Raw genomic sequence first — 26,796 nt, 5'->3', positions numbered from 1 at the left:
AAAATATAATTATACCGATATAAGTTGGAATATAAGTTTCGTGTTATGTCATACGTCCTTGGGATCATAGACGATTCACAAAAAAAAAGAAGAAAAAAAAAAAGAAAAAAAAAGAAAAAGAAAAATTATATATAGAGAATAATAGATCATAATAACAACAATAATAAAAAAAAGGACAACAGCGAAGATTACTTAAACAATTCCAATAAAATAAATTTTTTCATATTGACGATTAACATTTTTTTCATTCAGATTAATATGTATCTTGTTTAAACATCTTGTATATAAAAAAAAAAAAAAAAAAAAAAAAAAAAATATTCATTTCAACAAACGTAAAGGAGTATCGATTATCCTAGTCATTTAAACCCTCTCTCTCTCTCTCTCTCTCTCTCTCTCTCTCTCCCCCTCTCTCTTTATTTAAGGAAATATAATCATAGAACAAACAAATCTATTCTCGCCGCGATACAAAACGTTTCCCGTAGAAATTGTATTAGAGATTAAGCGGTGCGTCGATCAAATCGGTCGTTGTCGTCGTCATCGTCGTCGTCATCGCCGTCGTCGTCAAATTGCGAATCAATATTCAAATTCATTCCTGTTGACAAACGAATTTACATGCCGATCGCGGCCCGTCCTCGATTCGAATCGATTAACGACACATTCGGCAGGGTCGTTGATTGTACCGAACAAAGTGTCTCGCGATAAGCCTGGGACTCCGATATAGTAGTAGTAGAAGTAATAGAAATAGTAGTAGTAGTAGTAGTAGTAGTAATAGTAGTAGTGGTAGTAGTAGTAGTAGTAATAGTGATAGCAATAGTAGTAGTAGTACTAGAAGTAATAGTAGTAATAGTAGTAGTAGTAGTAGTAGAGAATGAGAGCTTCGTTCTACTTTCTGTGTCTCGCTTTAGAACGAACACGAATACGTCTATTGCATTCGAAATATTATTCAATTGTATGTAAGCATGTTGAAGTAAAACATATATCGATCGATTAGGAAGGAAAGAGAAAAGAATAAAAAAGAAAAAGAAAGAAAAAAAAAAGAAAGAAAAGCCTTAATTAAACGATTCAACGACGAAGGTAATGAAATTATATAATATTTCGTTCGATAGAATGAACATATGTACATGTATGTACGTATGTATGTATATATGTATTGTACATATGTATGCATGTATTGTCTATAGAATAGGTAGCATTCATCGATAATGTTAACCTGCTAATCGACTTCAATCATGAACGAAATGACTAACGTTATCATAATTAGAACGTCATTAAGCACGTTTACCGCAAAGTTCCGATGAAACGCACAGGCATATTACGAAAATCGGACCATTAATTAATATCCCACGCGTTACTAATCGCATTTACATAATAAGACGTTAGAACTTGAACGAAACTCGAGCTCTTCTAAAACTTCTCTCTCTCTCTCTCTCTCTCTCTCTCTCTCTCTCTCTCTATATATATATATATATATATATATATATATATATATATATATATAATATGTATATGATAATGTGTGTGTGTGTGTGTATATATATATGCAAAAGGACGACAAATTTCGAGGACTATGTACGAGTTACGACGTACAAAATAATTATACTCAATTTACGATGCGTATTATGGTACTGCTAATATCGGATCTCCAATCCTAGAAATGTTTCAAAGAGAACGTGTTCTCTTTCTCTCTCTCTCTCTCTCTCTCTCTCTCTCTCTCTCTCTCTCTCTCTCTCTCTCTCTCTCTCTCTCTCTCTCTCTCCTTTTCATTCTCTCTATTTCTCTGTATTACGTCATATCATAGAAAATTTACTACGTTCTCGTAAATGTACCCGAAATATCTATTTGAGTACATTTATTCGTTTGCTCTTCCTAAAACCATATATGAAATGATATTTAATTATTACTTGTTTACGTGATTCGACGAATCTTCCGAATATGCAACTAGAATGTCGGTTATTATGACGATTCTTACATTTAATAATGTACATGCAAATACAATATATTGTATTGCATATAATGAATGCACGTAATTTCCCACCTTTTTTTTTCTCCTTAGTAAATACGGTATAATGTATGCGTATAGTATATGTAGTATAGTTAATAGAGTATAGTACAATATGTACATATAATAGTACGTTTACTTAGTATAATACATATATACAATATTTTAGTATATTTCGTATATAAAAAATAAAAATGAAAGTATGTATATAACCTGTATGATATACACATAAACACATACACATATTAATTCAATCGATACGGTATATTATGTTTGATATATATAAAAAAAAAAATTAAATTAATTCTAATTGCAGAGCTTATTAGATAGAGAAAGAAACAAAGAGGTAGAAAATTGATAATAATCATTCCTGAAATAATATATCCAAATACACACACATGTATGTATATATTTCAATTGAAGATAAGAAGATTCTAATTAAATGTACTTTCAGTAGTAATTGGTTATGATTAAAACATAGTAGAGAGATAGAGAGAGAGAGAGAGAGAGAGAGAGAGAGAGAGAGAGAGAGAGAGAGAGAGAGAGAGAAGATTCATTTATTAACGCGTTCCATCCACTTCATGGAATATTATATGTCTTCCCTAGTAATTTCAAACGGAATCGAAAAGATATGAAAGGGGTTGAAGAAAGAGAGAGAGAGAGAGAGAGAGAGAGAGAGAGAGAGAAAGAGAGAGAGAAAGAGAGAGATAGAAAATCCTCACACCTTTCCGGGATTATCAACTTCGTATTTAAGGGTGACTACCTCGTCCTCGCATGGAGACGGCATCCGGACGAGGAATATGTCGACTGCATTTCAATGCGAACTAATTCTGAATAGTTAGCTTCGGCTGATTACGTATTCGTATCGAAATGGGAAAAGTATTGACGCTGGTGGAAGTACTATTCGAGCACTAAATCTACCCCTACCAAAGACGTCAACGTAACCTCCCCTTCCTCATTGCTATCTCCCCAGTCTCACCCTCGTCCACCCTTTTAAACGTGTTCTCTATTGGAACACGTATTTTCGAATAGAATCTCTAAAACTTTTTACAACTGATATCCTCACCCGTCTATATATATATATATATATATATATATATATATATATATATATATATATATAGCTTCATCCTTATCTAATTCCCTCATTCATCGCTTTTCCCGATATATTATATCATAATACGGGTAATTTATTCAACGGAGAAAATATTTTCATGAACTTAATTCAATGTTAAATAATAATGGTTTTAATAGAGAATTTATAAAAATCCGCTTCGCGCTTTTATTATAATTAATTGATTTAGTCTTTTCAATGTAATAAAGCTCAAGAGTATCTTGAAATAATATTCAATAAATGAAAACAAGAGTATGTGTGTGTATATATATTAATAAACAAAGTTTATTTAATAACTCCTTTTATAATGTATATTTATACTGATTGTGAATACGAATTTTTAATGACATATATATATATATACATATACATACATACATACATACATACATATATACACACACGTATATACATACATATAACGTATAAGTGTGTATATGTGTAATATATATATATATATACATATTTTATCGTATCGAACTAATGCGTTGACTGTAACATATTCGCAGTTAAAAAAGAAAAAGAAAAAGAAAAAAAAAAGAAAAAAGAGAGAAATGAGGGGAAAAGAAAGAAAAAGAAAAAGAAAAACCCAATGAAAGCACACATAGAACACACAGAGCACACAGAACACACAGAGCACACAGGAAGTCGTCTGAAATTACATGCGTGCTAGGAAGGAGGGTTAAAGGGTACGGGGAGGAGATAATTGATGCACGATCCCGAAAGGGTTTGCACACGCGAGAGTTTCTGTACCAGGACATGTTAGAATTAAGCTAAGATTACACGATGGCCCCGAGGCATGAGCGTGTGTTTAAGCGAGCTCGAAAGGCGGACGTGAGAAAGCATGAAAATGTGCGTGCATATGTACATATCTATATATATATCGCTTAATGCACCCTCTTAAGGAACGAATGGATTTTACTATCATCATCGTTTTTTATCATGTTTCTTTTTTCCATTCTTCTGTTTCTTCTTTCTTTCTTTTTTCTTTTTTTTATCGTCGTTCTCGACCTCCTCTATCTCATATTTTTTATTTACGTATGATAAAATTTATAGAAAAGAAATATATATATATATAAAATTTATAATATATAAGAGAATAGTTATAATATAAGTTAATGATAATTCTAGTTTAATAAGACGAGTAAGAAGAGTTAAAAAGTTTTATTAACGAATTAGACATTTTTTTTAATATTTCATTTGTATTATGTAGTTTTTAAAAATATAAATATTTTGTTGAGATTGTAAACGAGTTTATAGATTTGTTATTTCACTTTTAATAGCAATTACTGATTTCATAAAATCATTTAAGGACTGTTCCGATCATCTATAGATTTTTTATAATTAAATATTTAGTATAACAATGACTTTGAATTAATAATAAACTATATATATATATAATTTAAAAATAATTAACACACACATATATATATATAAAAGTTATTAGTTAAAACTAATCAGAGTTATGATATAATAGACAGATAAATATAGAATTAGATATCAGATGAATATATTAGATTGTTCATGTGTTCTTTAATCTACTTGGTTTTTATCCTCACGTCGTTTAAATAATTTTGCTTGTAATTATGTAAACGTAATAAGAAAATCACTCTTCTAACATATACACGAGAGTGTAACTATGTGGAAAACGAGGAAACATTAACTGTAGAATATTCTAGGCACTCCTAGACCATAACTCTCAGTGTTAGCTATAATTAAGTATAGCAGAACATGCTACTGTATTTGACTTCTTGCTTAACCTAGGTAACAGGTGTTCCTTTACAATGTTATAAGTAATAAAAAGGAAAAGAGATTAATAAAAAAAGAATTAATAAAGACATGTGTATATACATATATACACATACACCTACACCTACACCCACCCACCCACACACACACAATATATATATATATATAAATCCGATTAAATTCGTAAACTATTATATATCAATATACATTAGTTTTATTCCCATGTTACAGACAATAGAAAGACAAAGAAAGATTAATATATATAAAAAAATAAAAAATAAATAAATAAATAAATAGACAAAATTTATATGTACCATATATTCTATTACGTTATATAAACGCACACATACACACAAATTAGTAATATATAATTTAAGAAAAAAAAGAATTAAAAATAAATTAAAAATATATTTTAATCGTGAAACATAAAAGGATATGACGCGTGCACGCACATCCACTAATAATACGAACAAAAACATACGTATGAATTAATTCGAACATAATATAATATATACGATAAAACTTCGTATTAGCTCGCTGATCCGTTGAATTGAATTATCCTCATTAATATAATCAATGATGCGAATTAAGCATCGAATTAAATAATATTTCGAATGAGATTAAAGTGAAAGAGAGAAAGAAAGAAAGAGAGAGAAAGAAAGAGATAGACAAATAGATAAAGAGTCTCGAGCCTATCTCTACCTGATAAATGTTTGTTAAGCGAATGGAAAAACGATGACCGGCTTTCCCAGTTCGTCGAGTCGTGGAGAGTCCAGATGAAAAATTGCCACGAAATTAGTCACCGGGCGACAAGATAGTAATCTACGTTTTTATTAATGGTCCCATGGACGCGCGAAACCATCGTCCGGGAAAAAATATAAACAGATTTCTCTCTCGGTAGAAGAAGGGAATATCAAAAAATAAATAAAAAATAAATAAAAAAGTAAAGTAAAGAAAAGAAACAGGAAAAAACAGAAAAAGAAATAATAATAATAATAACAAAAAAAAAAAAAAAAAAAAAAGAGGACTGCACCAAATTTTTTACTACGATGCACAGACAACATCCGAGAACATATATATGTATGTAGATCCAACATTCGAGATGACAACGAAACAAATTTGAATTTTGTCGGTAAATTTGAATAATCGTTTTTTACGTATGTAAACGATACAATTGTATCCAACAATATGAATTAGTATATAAAAAGAAAAAAAGAAAGAAAGAAAAAATTATACAAATTTATATCGGTATGAAGATACGTATGTACGTATATAAATTCAGCAGTATCTAAGCATAGGTCTTGTATTCGGCATGACAAGGGAAAATTTAGATTTCCGTTTTTTACGTGAACGATGAAAATTGTAACTCGAATAACATGTGAATAAAAAAAGAAAATTATATTAATCATAATGCTACGGTATATATAAATGAACGATCATGTAGACAAATAAAATTTTCGTAAAGTTTCAAAATAATGCTTACAATTTGCAAAATATTTATATCTTTTTTCTTTCTTACTGTTCTTCTTTCTCTTTATCTTTTTCTTTTAACAAAACATTTACACTTAAAATCCATCGTAAAGATGAAGTAGCTAAAATCAAACGTTACGTTTTATGTAACGTGAAAAGCGTATCAATCGATATCTAACGTAACGAAAGAATCAAAAATATCGTCTAAACGAGACTGGAATAATAAAAACGGACAAGTGGATAGGTTCATTTCTACCGCGATTTTAAAATGACTTTTTCGAATGATCGATAATCGGCACGTTATCTGGAAGTAGATTATAACATTAAATTCTGTATCGTTGTTCTATCTTTCTTCGAAATTTAAATTGACCTTAAAAATTGTCCTTTATTGAATTATTTTAATCTTTTTATTACTGTATACGCGAGACGTATAACGAACATGATTAATTATCTTCTCTTGAAATTAGTAATGCTATATAACTACGAATGTTGTTGTTCATTCGGTGAAAAATATAACATATAAATATATAATAGCGTATCTGTATCTTTACGTGCACGTATATATGTATATGTATTCATACATGTATGTATATAAATATATACATACATGCATATATATATATATATGTGTATATATTAATTCGGTGCGACACATTTTATTATAATTAAATGTCATTATTTGCATTTATAATGATTGAAATGTCACATCACATAGAGCTTGAGTCATATTATAAACTATATGCATTATCAAGGAATGCCTTGGTTCTAGGTGAAATATACATTGGAATGAAGACGGATATGCCATTAAATAAGTGGCATTTTCATTTCCGTTGATTGAAATTTTGTCCATTATAGTGCTTAAAGCTCAAAGTTGAAAATGATGAGAGCGAGTGTGATAGAGGAAACGGGATAAAGCTTTTAATACTGTGAAACATGCAATGGATAATAACATTAATTTAATGCCACGTGCTACCGATCCCATAATATTAATCCGCCGGAGATAATTTATCATGTACATTTATATAACGAAGCCGGTCATTATGCGTGCATAATTAAGAATCATGAACTATCTTTTAATGCATTAAACTTTTTTATATTTCGTCTTATTCTTAGTACATTCATTTGCCCATTTTTGTCATTCCTATTTATTTTATTAATATTTTTATTAATCAACGGTAAATAATTTCTAGAATAAATGGTCGGTGTATATGAATATTCTGGTCAACATTTATAATAAAATAACAGTAGGTAATATAAATATTATTATAAATAATTAAATGGTGGTATCATAAATAATTAAATCTCTCGATTGTATTTGGGTTGCATTTGAGTTTATTATAAATCTTCACCATCTATTTAAAATACTGGAAAATTATTATATTTGGAAATATTTTAATTAAAATACTGACAGTTTTTGTATTAATCTGTGCGATATTGTCTATTCATTCGAGATATTCTATTTAAAATGTTTAAAAATATTGAAGTAGAATACTTCAATATAAACATTTTTGAAACTAAAATTATCCACGATATTATAATCTAAAGTGTATCTCAAAAAAGAGAAAACAGAAAAGAAAGAAATTTGAAAAATTATAAAAAATTTTAGTTCATTTTATTAAAAAATTCATTTCAATTAGTAAAATATAAAAAATTCAGTTGAAATTTCATTCCCAAGCACATATTCCAAAGTTACTATGAATTTTTTCTATATATATGTTTTCTATATAATGTCTAAATATAATAAATTTGTATAAAAAATGATTGAAACCAGTCATTTTAATTGGATTTCCACTTATTCGGTCGGTATTTTTATTAATTAATGATAAGTATTTTATAAAACAAACGATCAGTAAATACGAATAATTTGATCAATATAAATAAATAAACGTCAGAATTGCATCAGATTTGCATAACTTATATCACTGGATATTTATTATACTGATATTATTATACAAATATTTCATTACAAATACTGACCATTTATTTAAAATAACGATCAAACGTTTAAAAATATTAATCCAATAAATAGCCTTTAATGCCTAAATAAAAAATAAATAGGCGAAATAAAGAAAAATCATTTTAATCTATGCATTTTAACGTGCTATCAGATAAGGATAATTACGATTTTTTTCATACTTTTTCTGTAAATTTATCGACGTTAGTATCATATGTATATATATAATATTTATAGATTTTATTCGTATAAATTTTCCTTTTTTTCATTTTTATATAACGTTAATATCGAATATACAATTGGAAAGTTTCATTCCTATGTTACTCGAATGGTGTCGTCTTTCCGGCTTGGTGACAAAGTTATACGGATATCAATAGCTATAATAACCACGACAATGCACCAGCCGGCGCATTCGTTTCACAGCTGATGGTCGTGAGTAATGAAACGTAATAGCGTTTGACGATGAATAACCAAAATTATGAGCTTGTTACGATCGGTTGTTCGCTATTCGTTACATTAACAATTAAATTCGTTGGTCCGTATAACGTGGGAAACGATTGTTTGAACGCGTAGTTATTAAAAAATTCAAATTACTATTGGTTCTAAATCATAAGCATTTTGAAAAAGTATATCGAACAAAGAAAAAAATTTCTCCATTTAATTTACCTAAACGTAATATGAAATATAGAAAAAGAAACATACACACGCATGGGAATAATAATAAGATAATCGAATAAAAATAGAAATTTTATTTTTCACTCACCATTACCGACGTACTCGTAAACTACATTACCGCCCGAGAAAAAAGTATGGCCGGTCCTCGTTCGTTTTCTCTCTTCTCTCTCTCTCTCTCTCTCTCTCTCTCTCTCTCTCTCTCTCTCTCTCTCTCTCTCTCTCTCTCTCTCACACACGTTATCTCCATCCTTTGTCCACTCGTCATCCATCTCACTCACTCCACCGTGCTTCCATATCACGTAACATAAAACGAGACTGATTATCGTAATAATTACGAAACGTCTCGTCACGAAACTAACTCGTTTGCACTACACAACACAGTGAACAACTTTCAGACGTCAAATTTATCACGATTTCGCGAAAATAATGCTCGTAAACCCGTTGGAAAAGAAATGACGTCACAGATCGCGTGTTCGTCCTAAACGTTCGTTTTATTTTCACGTATATCTCACGTACACGACGATATCGCGTTTTCCCGCATATCACAACTTGTAAATCTCGATCTTAGTAATCGATTGATATATAAAATTGCAAGTGCACGGCGAAAAGAACGATTCAATTATTCGTAATTACGAGAACGACGTAAATCCTGTCGCAAATCGTGCCAAATCGTCCAAAACTAAGATGGCGCCCTTAAAGTGGCGCGAAATCGATCTATGAAAATTACACTTGAATATTCGACTCTTCCTATTGGCTGTTGAGCAAAATAATCATTTAGAAACTAGATTGAAACATATCGATTGAAATAGTAATAAAAATTATTCGAGATTAAGAATGTATCGTTCAGAATAATGACAGAAAATAAAATTTATACGTTCGTTCGATAAAAATAAATTATTATATGTAATATACGTGACAATTGTACGTAATAATAACACGCGAATATTTGATAGGATTAAATAAAGGCTATATCTATGTGTACGAAGTCAAACGAGTGTTTTCCTTTTTTTTTTTTCAAATAAGATACGAGAATATTTGGAGAGGTTAATGTTTCGTGAATAATTAATAAATATATTGATTAAAATGGGAATTTCTTTATAGGAAACTATATAAGACTTGCTGTATGTAAAGAAATAAAAGAATAAAAAAGAAATTAAAAGGTAACCTATACTATTTTTTGTTTCTTATTTTAATGTGAAGAATTCACTTCCGCTGCACTTCCCATATGCAATTGGACATTCTGTGTGTGTGTGTGTGTGTGTGCATATATTCATACATACATATACCTTAATAAATACATATATGCATCTACTTTTTTTTACATCTATCCTAGTAATTTTTTTTTCTTTTCCTTTTTCTTTATTATTATTTTTTCTTGCTTTTTTTATAATTACCATGACGTTGAAGAAAATAAGATTAAAAAAATAGCTGCCAGCGACAGCGTTGGTACACTTCACAGGGCCGTATATAATACGGAAGTATCACGCAGCAGTGCTAGTGAAGTAACAGTAGAAGTAAAAAATAAAACGTTTGTCGACATCTACAAATGCCACTCTTTACTTGGAACAGATATTGATATCTTTTCGTAACACTGCTTCTGCAAGAAAGCTTTTAATAAAATGGTAAAGAAGTGTTATACGTCATCGTAAAAAATGGCACGTCGTGTATTAAATAGAAAAAGAAATATGTATTGATCTTTTTATTCTATTCGTCAAATAATTTACGATCATCTCTCTCTCTCTCTCTCCCTCTCTTTGTCTCTTTGTCTCTTTGTATGCTTTTTCTGAAAATAATAAATAAATGAATATGACGTCAATGAACGTTCTTATTGAGAAGATATATCTCGTTCAATATATTTAAAGAGCTTTGATGCTAAATTTTAGTCGATTCGTAATAATATTTCCAATTAGTAACTATACAAAGAGAATATATGAATGGGTTGGAAAGAGAAATGAAGAGAGAAAGATAGAAACAAAGAGAGAAAGAGAGAGAGAGAGAGAGAAAGAGAGTGAAAGAGAGAGGTTAACGAGTTTCCACAATTCTAATTAGTTATGGTGGTAGATACGACGTCGAGTACAAAAGCACAGTCGTTGTCATTGTTACTAACAATACAATTGTCCATTCTTTGACGAGTGCACATCTTCATTCAAACAATACCATTACGTAGTTACCTTTGAGTAACTTTTATCGATTATCAAGCAAATACCATCGTCTCGTGTCTATTCTTCATTTAATCCCGTTCTTGCTAATTACTTTTCAAAATTATTTGCGAATCTAATTACAAATATATACAGGTATATATTTCTTTATCTTTTTTTTAATACAAGTATATATAAATATACATAACATTACTTTAACAATATAAATTATTAAAATAAAAATGCATCGACTCAATGAATAACATTTTGATATTTATTAATCGTTATTACGAAATATTTATATCCTTCGAAATATTTTTGCATAGTAAAATATACTCACGAATATTCTCCTTTTATCATTAACATGTCCACGGTTTACACGTCCAAACGTCACTTCTCTTGAAATAGCAACCGGGGATTTTCTTCCCTCTTAAGCACTCAAACAAAGACACGAGGGACGTTGGTTGCTTGCCACTACTTGACGTTCATGGATCCTAGATGGTTGTACAGTCTACACCATCTCGGTCCCAGTGGAATAGTATAATACGAAATTCCGTATCGTTGATAAAGAGTGAAAAGTGCCAATGTGAAGACTACATTTTTAAAGTCGTCAGTAGAAAGGAAACGAAAATATAAAAAAAAAGAAAAAAAAAAGAAAAAGAAATACTCTCATTTTTTTAACCCCTCCCTTTCCTTCCCCTACCACCCTTGTACAAGAAAAAAAAAAGAATTGTAAAGACGAAAAAATTCATTCCAAAATGAAAAACAAAATGAATAAAATATTATGATAAACAAAAGGATTCGACGATCACAATTATTGAAACGATAACGATTAGACAATTAGAGAGAGATTAGTATTAGGAAAGCAACCTTACGACGGCATGCACATAGATAGAGGAAAATCGATCAATCGCATAATAGCGAGTATACTACGTTAACAGCTTCTAAAGCGAAAGCACCCTTGACCTAGGTCCAGGTGGCTTAGATAGTGTGGTCCATTGAGACAGGTTGTATTAGTACACCTGTCAACACCTGCTGCTCCCTGTTTGAATCGCATTGATAGTCGATTAGCATAAGCATCCCATTCTCTCTTCTCTACTATAATAGTAATTATGTATACTTATTCTCAAAGATCATAAGCTTTTCGAAGTTTAATCCATAAATTCTAATTACTCCAATTAGCCCTCTCATTACAATTAACGTGATAATCTTCTTTCATAAATTAAAATTCTTTTATATCTTTGTTCGCGTTTAAAAAAGTATAAAAAAGAAAGAAAGAAAAAAAAAGAGAGAAAAAATCACAATTTTACAATATAAACAAAATCATTCACTCAACGTTAGATTTTTAATAATATAATTATCTCACTGTGGATCTCGTTTGCCACAGATTCTAACTATTGCGCAAATTGTCCCACACGAATACACATATTTATATGCGTACACAAAGAAACACACACATATTCATGTACATATACCGATCGATATATCAGCGACCTTTGTTAGGGTAACTAACCTGTGGGACGAACGATGTTGCTCGTTAATTAACAATTGCTTAATAACGCGATAAGAGCGATTATACAATCGAACGAATAAAACGAAGGAATAAGAAGAAAGTGAGGAAGAGGAAGAAATAGTTATCTCAGATGCTGAGTTTAATATAATTTTAACGAGGATTCGATCTTCTTCAAAAGTTAGTACACTTAAGGAATATAATTAAAAAAAATAACAAAATTTATATATACGTATATACGTGTGTATAGTGATATGTATATATAGTAAAAGAAAGAAAGAGCAAATCTATGGCCCATTTATAATAGACAGAGAGGATGGTGAGAAATCATGTTTGAAGAGGATTCCAGAGGCGCACTTTATCTCCGGACACGTTCTTATCGGTGACAGGAGCAAACTGACGCTGTGTGCTTGCGAGCTTATGAATGAAACATGGACGGCTGCCTTAGTAGGAACGGTGAAAAAAACATGAGGAATCGCTCGATCTCGCTGGATCATTAGTTCGTGAAAAAAAAAAAAAAGAAAGAAAGAAAAAAAAGATTAGAGAAAGAAAAGAGAAGAACGTTAAAAAGTACAAATGCAATCGTTTATCGTTATTATTGCAATTATAATAATAATTATTATTATTATTGTTATTGCTATTATTATTATAATTATTATAATTATTATTATTATTATTATTATTATTATTATTATTATTAGGGTCGGTAAATCCAGGCAAATTTCGCTTCGACGCCCAATTTCATTCGAGCTAGCGTCCGTAACAAATGATGAATATCGCTTCGGTCTCCATACCTAGCAGCTACCTCCTGCGCACACGATGTAGCAAATGTATCAAAATCAGATTTGCCCTGGCCTCGTTCGACCCCCGCAGTTCCGATTATACTGCGCTCATTACCGAGCTACACCATTCAATTCTAGAACCATGCGAATCTAATGGTTTCGTTCGAAATCAAAAGAACAAATAATCATTCGATTTGCTATATGTACATACGTATGCGTGAGCTGGTCCATATATGTGTGTATACATATATGCGTATATGTATGTATGTATGTATGTATGTATGTATATTTATATATCTATGTATGCGTGTATTATGTATGAATGTATATATGTATGTATGTATATATAGATATATGCATGAATGTATGTGTATATATGTACGTGGATATAAAATATACATATTCTAATTATGTAAAGATTTCTATAGTTATAGAAAAATATTATAGATAAAATAATTAGTTAAGAATATTATGGAGAACGCTTTGACAAAAATATAATATATTTTTAATCTGACCTTTTTGTTCCTCGAAGATCGTTACCAGAGGAATCCAAGAACGTCCGATCCTTAAGAAGGTTGATGAATGACTGAGAAGATTTCCAAAGTCCTTCGTTCGTACTCTAGATTGTTATTGAGAACTGTTTTGCTGTTTTGTTTTTCGAACAAAGATTTTCAAAGTCTTTGTTTGTATCCTAGATTGTTATTGAGAATTGCTTTGTTTGTTGTTCTCGTGCGTTGAGTGCGAGTATCCTAGGCATTATTTTGACAAAGAAAAAGTATAATGTATAAGTATTAGATGTAAACAGTCCTATGTATTTTTCCGATTAAATAATCATTGCTATTATAATTTAATCAATATAATCGATCTGTAATAATTTACTACTTGTAATAATTTTGATAAAAATGAAAATGTAATATTTTATTTACACAATTTTGCATATATATATATATATATATATATATATATACATTATAATATATAATATATATACTTATATATATTTATATATATAAATATATATTTATAAAATATATATACATTTGTATCGTTGAAAATAATTCTTCATTTTATTCTCCCACAATTATTATATATCCAGCCTTGAAAGTTAGAGAAGGAGCCGTTTAGGAAGCCATTAGACAGATTTTCCGGGGGTACGAAAATCCCTCCTCTTTCGAGAAAACAATACATTTCCTAACTCCGCTGTGAAATGGGAAGCTGTTTCGACGCGCAAAGCCTCTTGACGAGACGGTGCGACGGTGGTTGCCAAGGAATTAGCACCACTTCATGAATTATAGCCGCATCCTTGGCGAAAATGAGAGGAAAAGCTCTTGCTAGCTTCGGCTCGTTCTCGTTCTCGTTTTCGTTCTCATTCTCGTTCTCGTTCTCGGTCTCGATTTCCTCGTCTGGAAAATTAAGAGATTTATATTCGAAGGCCGTTCTAAACGATGCAGATAAATCTCTCGATTCTAGCGATCTCTTCTCCAATATCCCTGCGACTTATTGCACATGAGCTAAGAGGGTAAAGAGGGTAAAAAGAGGGAGGGGGAGGTATATAGGTAGGGATGGGGTATAGGGATGGATACGAGGAGCCGGGGATTGAAGAGAAGGAAGGAAGAAGAGGTGTAAGGGGAGGAGGGTATAAGGAAGGGAATAATATCCATCCTTTACGCGCTTTCCATAGAAAACTTCAAAAATGTCACCATTGTGCTTACGCGATCGTGGATGAATAGGCACTAAACCGAGCGTGTATCGTTCGCCTTCATACAGGATGTACCATAATACGTGGTCATAACTTTGGTAGAAGATAGGTGTGTTCGATAGATAAAAATAATAATAATAAACAAAATAAATAAAATAACAAAAAGGAAGAAATATAAAAACCAAAAGAAAGAAAGGAAAGAGAAAACGAGAAGAAAAAAAGAAGAGAACGAGAAAGTCCTTGAAGAAAATAAATATTGCGCTCTATTTATGCAACGAGGATGAGGATGAAGAAAGAAAAAGAATAAAAAATAAGAGTTGATTGATAAAAGTTTCGACTACGATATAATTATATATATATAATAATAATGATAATAATAATTCGATTTCGTGAACGTAAGAACGATCAGAACGCACGAAATATAAATTTGATGTGAAATGAAAACTTTTGATTATAATAATTTTACTTAGTTATGTACACGCAATATGATACATTCTTGTATATCACCGTTCGTTAAATATCAGACTGCGATAACTTCATCGGAAGCGTCGTCAAATGAATGTCTCGAAGGATTCGAGTTAAGATTTATATCATGGAAAAAAAATAATAGGCGTCTCTCTATCTCTCTATCTCTCTCTCTCTCTCTCTCTCCCCCTCTCTCTTTCTCCCTCGCTTACGATATCACCTTAAAAGAAGAACGTTCTTCCTTCGTCGTAAATTTTGCGAGGGTTCTACTGCTACAAACACGAAGAGGCAGGTAATATCTCAACAAAAATGACATCTTTCCTATAGTTCTCTCTCTTTTTCTATCCCTCTTTCTCTCTCTCTCTCTCTCTCATTCTATCTACCTTTCTATCTCTATCTTTATCTATCTATCTATCTATCTATCTATCTCTCACTTTCTTTCCACTCTTTTTCTCGTTCATTCGTTCGAGACAGTGTACTGAGATTCCTGAACGACACCTTGGAAAATATGACAAGCAGAACAGGATTATTATCGTTTCGCGCTAGATAGAAAGATCGTTGATGTGTACCGAATAGCTAATTTCACTGACATTATCTCCGTGCAGCACGCTAGGTTCACGGATATAACGGAATATAATGCGCTGGCTCACTTCACAGTATGAGCCGGGGATTACCTTCCGTGGAAATAATACGTTCTATCCTCGTGAACAGGTTAGAGATCGAGCAAACGCTTATAATGCCCATCAATGAAAATTGATTTTTCAATCAATCGCGTCAATCAAAATTGATTCTTCAATATCGCGTCAATGATAATTCATTTTTCGATATTGCATCGACCCAAAGTGATTCGATAAACAAATATTCATGTACATATATATATATATATATATATATATATATATATGTATGTATATATGTATGTATGTATGTATATATATATATATGTAATTTGTAATTATATATGTGCATAATAATTATTATATTGAGTCGTCTTAATACGATTGATATAATATATGTATATATGCATAAATAAATATAATTTTTTATTGATTCAGAATAATTCGATATTTAAATATATAATATTTAAATATATATACATATATATACTATATATATATATATTACATGTGTAAGTGTAATATTGCATCAATTTTATATCAATTCAAAGCTTATCTGTCTATTAGAATCTAATAACTATATACGTATATTCATATGATATAATACATTACTTTACATTCCATAATAATATCAAAACATCATACATTCATAATAATAAAAAATTTACGATTGAAATCACCCCAGATTTGTATTTATCAACGTCATAAATGTAATCGATGATTCATATAAAAATTTCCTCAATTCTTATCTCTTTATACGAAACAATACCGAGGTATAATAACAGCTTGTAAATACATAAATAACATTGAAATGAAATGCGTGCCAGGTTGACGATAAAAAATGAATATATTGGTGGAAGGGGTAGATCGGTGATAAGATAAAAAAAAAAGAACAAAACAAAGAGAAATAGAGAGAGAGAGAGAGAGAGGAAGAGAGAAAAATAAAGAAAAAAGCAAGAAAAGTAAAAAAAAAATGAAGCAGAAAAGAGAAAGAAAGAGAAGTATGAGAAAAGAAAAAAGAGAGGGAGTATGAGAAAGAGATAGAAATAAGAAGAATAAGAGAAGAAAAGACGAAAGAAGAGAAGCACCTCTGCCTATCTCTCCTTTCAATAAGATTCCGCGTGAACGAACGGTGGCTCATGCCAGACGCGAAGTCATGCTAGCATATTGAGAATTCGAGCTGGCTTTTACATATATATATATATATATATATATATATATATATATATATATATATATACATATATATATATACGTACATATATATATATATATATGTAGATATCTATCTATCTATCTATCTATCTATCTATCTCTCTCTCTCTCTCTCTCTCTTTCTTGATCTCGATCTCGATTTCTCTCCCCTTCTAGTCCACGCTTTCGTATATTCGCTTCTAAGAGGAATGCCGTTCTGATCTCTCTCGATTTGCCAAAACGGCACATCTGCTCTACCGTTTGCGTACTTGAGAACGAAGTACTTACTCGTGGCTGCATTTCTCTCTCTCTCTCTCTCTCTCTCTCTCTCTCTCTTTCTCTTTCTCTTTCTCTTTCTCTCTTTGTCTGTCTCTCTCTCTCTCTCTCTCTCTCTCTCTCTCTCTCTCTCTTTCTCGTTTGCTTCACTGGACCGATTCGGAGATACGATCTTTCCCCCAACGTGATTTATCGTCCAGCGAGAATCGCATTTCCAATACCGCTGTCTTACCGATTAAACGTCTTTGCGGAGAATAAGACAAAGAGAAAGATAGAGATATAGATATATAGATAGTTAAACAGAGCGAAAGAGAAAAGGAGGAAGAAAGAGAGAGAGAGAGAGAGAGAAGGAGAGAGATGTTCGTTCACGAGATTATGCGAGATTAAGCTTTTTCTTATATCCTAAATGAGTAAGAGAAAGAAAAAGAGATAGAGATAGATAGATAGATAGATAGAGAGAGAGAGAGAGAGAGAGAGAGAGAGAGAGAGAGAGAGAGAGAGAGAGTGGACAAGATCGACAAAACATATAGTTACTATTCTATAGTCAATCTGTATAAACCAACAGGATCATTTATGCACGTCTCGATGCTTTAATTACGATCACGGATAGGAAGATTAAAGGTAGGATTAAATCAAAGCGACAGTTGAATCGATTTATAACCTATAGTAAATATAAATAGAGTGTATAGTGTCCGACTTATAGTTTCATTTGTCATAAGAATGAACGAAAGAATGAACGTATTAATAAATAAATGAATGAATCAATGAAGGAATGAACGAACGAACGAATGAATGATTGAACCAAGGGGAAAGAGACAGAGACAGAGATATATATACATATATATATATATATATATATATCCCTCGTTATAGGGTTTCTTCGACCAGAGAGAATCATTTGTTAACGTCTGGCTACTGTAATTACAAGCAGAGAGATATCTATGTAATTAACAAGAAAATGTATTAATGAGTCGTCTTAGGCAAAAATTGATCTTACATCATTCCTTATGTATCCTCGTTTATCTTGAGAAGAACAAACGAAATTCTTCGTAAATAAAAATGAACATTAGCGAAGCGGGACATTTTTGGAAGAACCTAATTACAGAATGATTGAAACAAAAGTTAATGGATTATTATAAAAATCAATTATTCTTTCTCAAGACTTTTTGAACTAATTTCTTATTTCTTTTTTCTTTCGTTTTCTTTTTTTTCTTTCTCTTTCTTTTTTCCTTTCTTTCTTTCTTTTTTCTTTTTTTTTTTTTCTTTCTTTCACTTTGTAAAACTGCAAGCTTAGGAACTTTTAGTCCGTCCTGTATTTTTAGAAAAATAAAAGATTGAGAATGATCTCGCGAGACTCGACGTTGAATTTTCCTTACGTAGTTTTCTCCTCGTTAAAATATTGTCTGTATATATATATATATATATATATATATATATATATATATATATATAATTTCATCTACGCTATCGTTAATAAAATAAAATTGAATGAATATAAGAAAATGATAAGATCGATCGATAGTACGTTAGCGATATTTTTTTGAAGAATCTAATAATTTTAACAAGAAAAAAAAAAGAAAAAAAAATAAAAGAAAAAGAAAGAGAAAACCACCAACAATCTCGAGACATTAAACGAGTTGAGAGTTTTCCGAATAAAGCAAAAAATTAATTGCATAATTTCCTTTGTACGTCGTCGTATGCTAAGAGTGAAAAAGAAGAAAACACAAAAAAGAAAGAAAGAAAAGGAAAAATAAGAAACAGAAATAATCAAACCATTTCTACGTATTTGTCGTTTCTTTTAACGTTTCATAAGAAAAACGAATTCATAGAAAAAAGTCTGCAGCGATAGTTCGATGGTAATACGTTAGTAAAGAAACGTACGACATCCATTTCTCACTTTGGCAAGTTCGCGGTCGCGAGAACGATCGTAACGGAGTCATCTTGTTTGCGATCAATTGGGAATTCCATGAAAGATGGATGGTGGTCTACAACTCGGACAACCAAAGTAAAAACTTGATGCTATTCGTTCGAATACTTCAACGTGTACTATAGCGAGAAATGGCTAAATTCTCTCTTTCTCTTTCTTTTTCTTTCTCTTTCTCTTTCTAGATTTCGATCTCTTGATCCTTTCAACGAAACGATTACAGGCCTTTTCCTATGTACCAACATCACTAGCATAGCCTTTTCGCAAGGTCAAAAGGAAAATACTTTGAAACTATACAGAGAACATTCGATGCGGTACCGACATGCTTTGATCTATATTCCTCCTCTATTTACATGATCGTGTATGAATAGAATACATGTTTTCTATGTAATCTTCGATATATATATATATATATGTACCTACATATATCTATATAAAACGTCTGCCTAAAGATACTATCCGCAACATGGAGAATATTATTTTTATATAATTCCTATCCAAGTACAAAACATTTCTAAGCAATTTTTTCAAATGACTTATATTACAATAAAAAAAGAAAAAAGAGAAAAAAAAGAAAGATGAATTTTATTTATATACTTCGTCGAGACTACATGCTCGAAAGGATCTATACTTATTTTCAATAATCTATATCGATAATCGAGTTTTTAGTACCATCTAGCGGGTATTTAACGGAATTAACTTTAGCGTCGAGTTCCTAATAATAGGCAACAATTTTTATATAGTTGTATAACTAGTAATATGTTTAGATATTGGAAAATCGATCGAATTTTCGATAATCGATAGCAATGATTGATTGATGAGTTCCAAACACCATCTAGCGGCTAATTAGTTGAACTTACTTTAGCGCCGAATTCCTAACAATAGGCAATACTTTTTACACGGACTAAAATATATAAAGTAGTTTGTCTAGATATTGAAAAATCGATAGTATTTTCTATAATCGATGTCAATGATTGATTGATGAGTTCTAAGCACTAACTACCTAATTAGCTACGCTAAATATGACGTCGAGTTCTTAAACACAAAGATGTATAAAAAATAATACGACAAATTCTTATGAAAAATTTTATAGAATTACGATTAGAAATATTAAAAATTTCTTTCTTATCAATTGCTAATGACAAATAATTCCTATGGAATATGCAAATAGTTAACATCTTTGAGTCCGTTTTAACGAATAAAAAAAGAGGCAATCTGTAACATTTCCGATTGGATTCCTACGATCTTACGAGTTATCTCGGAGATTAGAGAAAGAAGAAAGGAAAAAGAAAGAATCGGTTGAATTCCAACGTAAAGTCGAACCTTATCACACGTTTCGATGTGTCCTCGAGCAAGTAATGGCCGTTCAAGCTCCTTTTCGTAAAGCCCATTCTCGATCCCGATTTCTCTCGACATTTCGTCCTCGTAGAAATTCTCACTTGTGGTTCCCCGAGAATTCCTACTCGAGAATTGCGTGGTAAGATCGTAAACGTCGAGAATCAAAGTCGAACATAACGTCACGCTCGAGGGAACTTTACTCGAAGGGGAAAGAAAAAAATGAGGGAGAGAGAGAAAGACAGAGAGAGAGAGAGAGAGAGAGAGAAGAACATAAAACGAGATAAAATATAGAGAAAAAAAGGGAAAAAAGGACGAAAAGGAAAAAAGAAAAATATGAAACGAGTAATTTCATTGCTCGTAAAATGTTATTGCTGTTACTGTTACGTCGAAATAAGAAAAGAAAGAAGAGGAAGAAGAAGAAGAAGAAAAATCACATTTCAAATGTAACTTCAAAATACGTTCTCACAAACTCGTAAGGAAATTCGTAACTCAACGAACTATCTTCGAAGTGAAATCCGAAGTTTTAAGTGAATGAGAATCTCTCAACGAGAGGCCTATGAAAGCATGAAGTTCGACTTCATTTTGCGAAATTACCAGCTCGTATACGTGACTGCCATCGTAGGACGCGTTCTGCACATCAACGAGTATCAAATATGAACGTATTAGACAGAAAGAGAGAGAGAAAGAAAGAGAGAGGAGAGACTCGAAGAAAGATTATGCTATCCTTTCGAAAATAGGACGATGCTTTTACGTTCCAGGAAATAAAAAAAAATAGAATAAGAATGAGAGTTCCTATCGCTAGTAAGTAACAATATAAAAATGGAGAGAAAATTCATGGATCGGACGAGGTATATTATAAATTCGGAACTCTCTCTCTCTCTCTCTCTCTCTCTCTCTCTCCGTATTCGCGTTTTACCTAGAGTAAAGATATACATAAATACATATATATATATATATATATATATATATATGAGTGTGTGTGTATGTATGTATGTATGTGTATAACATAGGTAGAGTAACGACGGGTTGGTCGTTTCAAAAATCGTGTATGTATTATGCGAAGCTGACGGCTTCGAAAGTAGAAATTCGTCCGAGCTTGGCCACGTACCTATCTTTCTCTCTCTCTCTCTCTCTCTCGCACACTCGCACACACACTTTACGTTGGCTTTGATCTTCGCTTCAAAGTGCATAGTGCATGAGATTCGACACGGTGGAAGGAAGTAAAACTTATACATACTCTAAAGTGAAGCTTAGCGAGAGCATTTTACTCACAGATGGAATTTCAAAAAAATTATAGAATCTAGTTACTCCATTTGATACACTATCTGTCTCTCTCTCTCTCTCTCTCTCTCTCTCTCTCTCTCTCTCTCTCTCTCTGTTTTCCTCTCTATCTGTTTATTTATCTATCTATCTTTCTTTAGAAAGAAGTCACGTGGAATTTCTTGATAACGAATAGATCGAGCTTAAGTATCATAGAGGTAATGGTAGGGGAAAATATTAGAAATTCATCGTCTAGATAGTTGCAAGCTGGTGGTTAAGTGATAAATGAAAATTCTTCCGGAAAATTAATGTGGTTAGAAGTGGAACGTTATCAAATCTTACGCAGGTATGCTGAGTATACACACGTATGTATATATATATATATATATATATATATATATATATATATATATACCACACATACACATACATATGTATGTACGTATGTATGTACGTACTTACGTACGTACGATATGTACACGAGCCAAAGGATACCTTGGAAATAGAAACTCGTCGTTCGAGGTCGTTGACCCTGTGTGCCCTAGGGTGGCTCGCAAGTCGCACTCGATACATATCTCTTGTAAACTAGGGGGAGCGCGCAAGGGATGCAACATTGTCAACAGCCTGAGCAAGATGCATCTCGATTTGAATGCGTTCAATGCATGGTGAATCCCTTCTCTCTCTCTCTCTCTCTCTCTCTCTCTCTCTCTCTCTCTCTCTATATATATATATATATATATATATATATATATATATATGTATGTATGTATGTATGTATGTATGTATGTATATATACGTACATTTACCTATCTATTTACCTGTTTATCTATCTATCTCTCTCTTTATAAAATTTCCGGAATCTCGGGAAACAATATAGAATTGTCGCGGTTAATTTACCGTCTACTACGCTTTCCTATTAATTTCCATGTAGAAAGATAATCTCTCAGGAGTCCGTTAGTACTCCCATCGTCACCATCAAACACTAACAGAGTCAACAGACTTGCGACTAGATAGTTAACGTCCAAATTAATTCCCCTCACAGTCGATTACCTATAGGATTTCCCTGTAGGTTTTCTTCTTTTCTTTTTTTTTTTTCTTTTTTCTCCTTTATTTTTTTTTCTTTCTCCTTCAATGTTTTAAATCGTCAAATAGAGCAGAACGATGCAGAAATTCGTGAAATTCGACTAAAGGGTTTCGTAACGTGCGAATACGTTCATACCTACATATATACATGCATGAATACATATACATAGGGTAACGTAATATAATGATAAATGTATGGGGGATTTAGGAACAAGTATAGCGAAATTTTAACGCTCTCCCTTCTCTCCCACTTTCCCACCCCCTCCCTTCTCTCCCATACCACACCATACCATCCGACCTCATCCCTTGGCAAATATTTCCGGTTGCAACGTAATTGCGGGCGGCCGCTAACGAATTTACTTTTCAACGAGATACGACAGAATAGAGACAGAGAAATTAATTATTATTGACAGAGTAATCGGTAGGAAAGTGGATATGGATCGGATCTGTTCGCACGCAAAATAACTATCGTTTTACCCGTTGATCGAACACGAACCACCGTCGACGTTTCCGGTTGTACCTTTTAAATGGACACACACGTTTCTATATTATCAGAGGATTTTCCTGTAATTTAAATCGCTACGATGAATCGATGAATAAAAATGGTTTAACGAACGTTTGGTTGATATGACCGAATGGTGCGAGATCGAACACTCGCGAGAGTATTTTCGAAAGTGACGATAACGAAAAATAGAGAAAGAAAGATAGAGAGAGAGAAAAGAGAAAAGAGAAAAAAGAAAAAGAAAAAAGAGAGAAAGAGAGAGGGAAAAAATACCGAAAAGAGAAAAAAATTTGATCGAGAAACAATAGATTATAGATTATAGAGTGGGATCGATAAAAGGATCATAAGCAATGATCGAACGTTCGACGTGGGAAAGGTATGTTAAATAATTATTGATTATAAGTGGATTATCTGGCTCGTCGAGCTTAGGTCGTCAGGTTTTGGCCGAGTGCAAGTATCTATCCCATTAACGGGCTCTGTTAATTCGATTTATTTGACGTTAGGTCGGCTAATTTGTCCTATACAGCTGAGAGAGACAGAGACAGAGACGGAGAAAGAGAGAGAGAGAGAGAGAGAGAGAGAGAGAGAGAGAGAGAGAGAGAGAGAGAGAGAGAGAGAGAGAGAGCGAGAGAGGGAGAAAAGGGGAGAGAACAGACTGGATTAAAACAGAGCACCTATCTCACGCGTTTCGAGAAGAGTTATCTCGCTAAGCTACGGATCGAAATTCGCTTGTGTTGTTTTCGTAAAATGAACAGAGAGAGAAAGATAGAGAGAGAGAGAGAGAGAGAGAGAGAGAGAGAAAGAGAGGGAGAGAGATATAAAGAGATTGAGGGAGAACAAGGTCAAAGCAGAAAAGCTCTGAACACTCTACTGTGAAATTACTCGGATATTAGAGTGATCATAATTTTTAATATAAACTACTGTCTTAAGCAATCCCTTTTTCTCTCTATCTTTCTCTCTTTCTTTCTCTTACACTTTATCTTCTGATATTCTCGTAGAACATAATCTTACGATTTTGTAGCATCTTAGCCAGTTAGATCGAGGCACGTATTTGGTAACAGCTTGAACCGTTACGAGATATTCTCCTTACGCAATAATCTCGCTTGCAGATCTTTAAAGCGAATCCTCTTGGTTTCGAACGTGCTCAACTTCCTTCCTTCCTTCCTTCCTTCCTTCCTTCCTTCCTTCCTTCCTTCCTTCCTTCCTTCCTTCCTTCCTTCTCCAAAAAATATTATATTATTTTTTACAATCTTGTCACCAATCTTACAAAACGTTCTTAAACAGAAACACCCTGCGTTAAAGAAAAAGAAAAAGAAAAAGAAAAAAAAAAGGAAATGAAAAGAAAATAAAAGATCGATAAAGCGAATAAATACAGAGAAGAAAATCGTATATAAGATAAAGGAAATGAAAGATTTGGGGTCTTTCGGGGAAATGTTTTTACGCCTGTCGAATTACTCGATAACGAGAACGCGTTAAAGTTTCTCTCTACGTTCGTTCGTTGGTACGTTCGAAAAGTGGACGATGTTAGGTCGAAGGAAACTTTCCAATGTAATTTCAAACACGAACGAAATGGAATTCGGGAAGAACGTCGTGTTCCCGCGGTTGTATATCCGGACAGAGCACGTCGAGTTTCCTTTTTAAAGGAAAAATCGTCGAGAAGGAAAACGTCGTCCCACCGCCGAGAAAATATTTGTCCGTTCTCTCGAAAAACTGGAACCTCGAAAAATTCCAACCGCATTGTCTTCCCCGTCGAGTTCTGTCCCTTTTTCCTTATGTTTTCCATACAAATTCGCTCGCATTGTTTCGAAGTATGGAGCGTGTAATAAACTCGAGGACGACGACGACGACAACTACGACGACCATGATACGTGCAAGCTTGTTCCATCTATCTCTTTTATCTCCGATCAGAATCGAATTTTTCAAAGAAAATGTCAAGGAAATACCTTCCTATCTCTCTTCGAATGCATCAATTTATGGAATAACTTAAACTGGGATCTCGATTCTTTCTTTAGCTTCTATTCAAGTTTCAACCTTTAGTTTCGATTCTATTTTAAAATTAATATCGTCGCTTTTCGATAAAGATCTAATTACTATAATAATTAAATTCCTTCGATGATCATTACATTGAAATAAACATTTCAAATACGGATTAATGATAATCTCAAAATTATTCTCTCTCTCTCTCGTCTTGGAAATTAATTCTCTGTTCGTTTTAGAATACGTTGGAATGGAATAGTTTAAGCCAGGGTGACGATTTTTGGTTCACTTTCTAAACACACTCCATTTCTCCATTCCCTCTTTATCTTGGAAACTATTGTATTTCTCTCTGCATTATAGAATACATTAGAATAGAATAACTTAAATCAGGATCTCGATTCTTTGCTTAATTTCCAAACACAAGATTTATTTCGATCTTAGTTAAATGTTAATTGTCACTCTTGGATGGCACTCTAATTACTATAGTAATTACATCCTCTCTCTCTCTCTCTCTCTCTCTATCTTGATACATTTCAAAATCAAAATATAATGAAAATCTCGACGTATACGAATAACAAGGAAAATCCTTTGCTAAAATCGATCAGAACGTTAAAAGGATATTTAACGTTACTAGTAAGTGCACGTATGTGTGTGTATATATATATATATATATATATATATATATATATATATATACATACACATATATGTATATGTATATATATATGCGTTTACCTGAATAAAAGAGGAAATCTATCAACGACAAATTTTAATAAGAGATATCGATTCTAAGCTCTTGTTTGTTTTCCCTTCGACGTTCGAAGCTAAACTGTGAGTCCGGATAGACGAAGTTAAATTCGTTACTATAAACAAAGCGTATACAATGATCGACACGAAACTAACGTTCGATAGTGTTGTGATATTGGAAAAAATCATAAAAGTAAACGAAGCTAGACGAAGCTTATTTTAATTGGATCATCGTATTAACGATCTATTGTATCAGATTAATATTTCTTTTTCATTCTATCTTCTATTTCATTTAATTCGCTAAGATCATCGATTATTTATAC

The 26,796-nt window shown here is 32.1% G+C and overlaps 1 protein-coding gene and 1 long non-coding RNA gene across 40 annotated transcripts in view; both read right to left on the bottom strand.

Annotated features, from left to right (window-relative positions):
- Window positions 1-9,621, bottom strand: part of LOC127069087 (neuroligin-4, Y-linked-like) — a 188,733-nt gene extending 179,112 nt beyond the window's left edge. For both annotated transcript variants that reach the window (XM_051005774.1, XM_051005778.1), the window contains exon 1: window positions 9,050-9,621. The gene's annotated coding sequence lies outside the window, so the exon portion shown is untranslated. The remainder of the gene's footprint in view (window positions 1-9,049) is intronic.
- Window positions 9,622-14,292: 4,671 nt separating this feature from the next.
- LOC127069093 (uncharacterized) overlaps window positions 14,293-26,796 on the bottom strand; it is a 32,567-nt gene continuing 20,063 nt past the window's right edge. For 5 of the 38 annotated variants that reach the window (XR_007783289.1, XR_007783322.1, XR_007783325.1 and 2 more), the window contains one exon: window positions 14,303-14,794. This is a non-coding gene — a long non-coding RNA (uncharacterized LOC127069093). Of the gene's footprint in view, window positions 14,795-24,760; window positions 24,969-26,796 lie in introns of those variants that run through there. The other 33 variants (XR_007783291.1, XR_007783302.1, XR_007783327.1 and 30 more) reach the window with 26 other exon arrangements.

This window comes from Vespula vulgaris, chromosome 14 (assembly GCF_905475345.1).
Source record: "Vespula vulgaris chromosome 14, iyVesVulg1.1, whole genome shotgun sequence".
In the NCBI taxonomy this organism is placed as follows: Eukaryota; Metazoa; Arthropoda; class Insecta; order Hymenoptera; family Vespidae; genus Vespula; species Vespula vulgaris.
This window is presented reverse-complemented; position numbering and strand designations above follow the sequence as displayed.